We start from the raw sequence: 3,414 nt of genomic DNA, 5'->3' as shown, positions 1-3,414 counted from the left end.
AAGCAAGACCCACACCTCACTCCATACACAAAAACCAACTCAAGGTGGATCATGGACCTAGGACTAAAACCAAGGACTATAAACTTCATTACATGACCTTTTCAAAGAACCAACTTCTGGTTTTGTTGATGGTTTTAATTGTTTTTCTTTTTCCTATTTCATTTATTTTGAGGGACACTTCTTGTCTTAGTTCATCAGTCCTTAAAAAAACAGATGCAGTGTATGCTTTTAGCTGATGAGCTCCTGGTGACTTGTAGAGATAAGAAAAGTGGGCAGTGACTGTAAATCTTCATCAAACAGGATGAAGAATATTTAATGAAACTTGAAGGTGCATCTGACTAAAAAGGGAATGGAAGAAGTTAAGATGTTACTGCTTTCAAAGTAAAATCAGTTTCTAATTAGGCCAGACTTCCAGTTCTAAGGTGGTGACTACATGTTAGACTGTGAAGAACTTCATTCTGTAGCTATTCTCTGTGATGTACATGTTGCTAAGTACTATGCTATATACTATGCCCAAAAACTAAAAAGAGGGTGTTTTGGGTTTGTTTGGGGTTTTTTTTTTCTTTTTCCTAAAATCTACTCGCCAACAAAGTCCTTGTGCTTAGGGGAAAATATAACTCATCTCTAACTACTTGCCACGAGCTATTATTTGATGATGAGCATAACTTAAATTACTCCTACCAAGGTGTGAAAAGAGTGTGGGCATGGAGATAGCAGCATCTGATCTCTCTAACTTCACACAGGGCAACAATCTTCAGCAGCATCAATAGCCGAAAGCCACTTCATATGAGGTCAGACATGCCCTCATGCTCAATATTCCAAACGTTTCCTACCAGTTTTAACAATTGTCCCTCTCACAACACACTCCACTTTTCTCATGAAAAGACATTCTGAAAATTGAACTAGAATGTAAAGAAGCCAAAACAAAAGGAAGAAACACTAAAGTAAGAAAGATGAATGGATGATTTTTAAAAGTAGTTAGAGAAGATAAAGTATTATGGTTGTGGGGCTATGGGACCCACGTGTGGAAAGCCAGCAGAAAGAGTGAGCGATGATGATCCCCAGAAGAATGAAAGGACCTTCTTAGCTCTGGCTGAGCCACAAGCTCACCCTAGGCGATGCTGTTCAGTACAGGAGAAAGACTGTGAAACTGACTGGATACCAGCCACTGCCTGACTCTGTCTAGCCAAGTGGGAGCCCAGAACCCATCGGCAGCCAAATGACCGCAGGTCAAGGACAGAGTGTGGATAGGAGTGCATCAGTGAGCACCTCAGCTAATTTCTTCCCAACCTCGGGTGCAAACATACCTTCATCTACTTTCTCTGTCATGGATTATGTGATATTTTTGCTGCTGCTGGCTCTCTCCCTTGCCATTGGGCTCTACCAGGCCTGTTGCCAGCATACTATCAGCCAGCTGCTGCTAGCTGACTGACAGATAAGTTTCTTAACCTGTGGCACTGTCCCTGCTAGCCCCCTTCCAGTCAGCTGTGGCTATGCTGGGTGTGTCATCTGAAATCTACTGATTTGGGACTCAGTATTGGTCCTTGGGCACTCCTATTTACTGGGGCTGCTGGTTTTTGCACACATATTCATCTCTATCTAATACCACCTGTGTCTCACCAGTGCCTATGAGAACCTGGAGCTGCAATTCAATAAAGCAGTACAGATTTGTGGAACTGTGACCTTCATCTTTCAGATGGTTATCTACATGGGGGTTGTGCTCTATGCACCATCATTGGCCTTCAATGCAGTGATTGGTTTGGATCTGTGGCTATCTGTGCTTACCCTTGGCATTGTCTGTTCTGTCCACACTGCTCTGGGTGGGCTCAAGGCAGTCATCTGGACAGATGCATTCCAGACACTTTTATGTTCCTAGGGCATCTGGCAGTTCTCATTGTAGGATAGGCTAAGGTGGATGGCTAGGAGCACGTATTGAAGGTGGCTTCCCACTATGAACTCATCTCTGAGATCAAGCTGGATCCAGACCCTTTTGTGCAGCACACTTTCTGGACCCTGGCTTTAGGGGGTGTCTTCATAATGTTCTCCCTGTATGGAGTGAACCAGGTGCTACCTCAGCTCCGACACAGAGAAGGCTGCTATGCTCTCCTGCTTTGCAGTGTTCCTCTGCCAGCAGGTGGTCCTCTGCGAGGGCTGCCTCATTGGCCTGGTCATGTTTGCCTATTACAAGGAGTATCCCAGGAGCATCGAGCAGACTCAAGCAGCTCCTGACCAGTTCTACCTGTACGTCGTGATGGATCTCCTAAAAGGCCTGCCAGACTTGCTTTGTCTCTTTGTCACCTGCCCTTCAGTGGCTCCCTCAGCACCATATCTTCAGCTTTTAATTCACTGGCAACAATCACAATGGAAGATCTGATTTGACCCTGGTTTCCTAAGTTCTCTAAAGCCCAGACTACCAGGCTTTCCAAAATTCTTGCCTTTGGCTATGGACTGCTTGGCCTGGGAATGGCCTATATTTCCTCCTCATTGGGACTTGTGCTGCAGGCAGCAAGCAGCATCTCTGGTATGGTTGAAGGGCCGCTCCTTGGACTCGTTTGCCTTGGGATGTTCTTTCTTTGTGCCAACCCCCCTGGAGACATAGTAGTCTGTTGGCAGGACTCATCATAGTCTTCTGGATCAGCACTTGGAGCAAAGTGACCAGTGTGGTGGCCTCTCCCCCTGATGGTTCTAGCATCTCCCTGGCTGGCATCTGACCACCGTTCTCATGACCACACTGATGCCTTTGACCACTCCCTCCCTGCCCATAGGGCTGCAGCAGTTCTACTCCCTGTCTTATTTATGGTACAGTGCCCATATTCCACTAGTGTCATCATGGTGAGCTTGATAGTCTGTTCATTGAGAGCATGCGGGGCAGAAACCTGAACCCTCAGACCATTTACCCCTTGTTGCCAAAGCTCCTCTCTTTCCTGCCATCAGCGACTTGCCTGAAGAAGCTGTAGCCAGGATCTCCCCATGGACACCGCTGCCTTTCCAGAGAAGATGAGTAATGGCATGCGTTGGGATGGCAGAGACAAGGAGGCACTGACAGTACATGAGAAAGGTTAACCTCACTAGGCCAGCAGTCCCACCTTCATTGTCCAAGAGACCTCACTGTGATCTGGACTCAGGAGCCAAGTCTCTCCATGCTCTACGGGATGCCAGCCAGCAGTCACTCCCTAGGCAGGGATATGACACCTGACATGTCCTGCACATGGTTAAGGACTTGGAGGATCCAGCCCACACCAAAAAACTTGTTCTTAGAGGCTCTAGCCTGCAGTAGAAGTTATCCCAACATGTGGGTGTGAAGAAGGAGTAGGATTTTTCCTTTTTCTAATTGGTCTGTTCTTTAGAGGACCAGACTACCAAGGGGGCAGACTTGTGCCAGAAAAGGGAGGGGGGTGGAGTAATCCTCTGAGA

The 3,414-nt window shown here is 46.7% G+C and overlaps 1 pseudogene; it reads left to right on the top strand.

Moving 5' to 3' along the window:
* The first annotated feature begins 1,219 nt into the window (after window positions 1-1,219).
* On the top strand, window positions 1,220-3,114 carry LOC102875127 (annotated as a pseudogene).
* Window positions 3,115-3,414: the final 300 nt, after the last annotated feature.

Source organism: Elephantulus edwardii, unplaced genomic scaffold (assembly GCF_000299155.1).
Source record: "Elephantulus edwardii isolate Elephantulus edwardi_28Jun2011 unplaced genomic scaffold, EleEdw1.0 scaffold00071, whole genome shotgun sequence".
Taxonomy (NCBI): Eukaryota; Metazoa; Chordata; class Mammalia; order Macroscelidea; family Macroscelididae; genus Elephantulus; species Elephantulus edwardii.
This window is presented reverse-complemented; position numbering and strand designations above follow the sequence as displayed.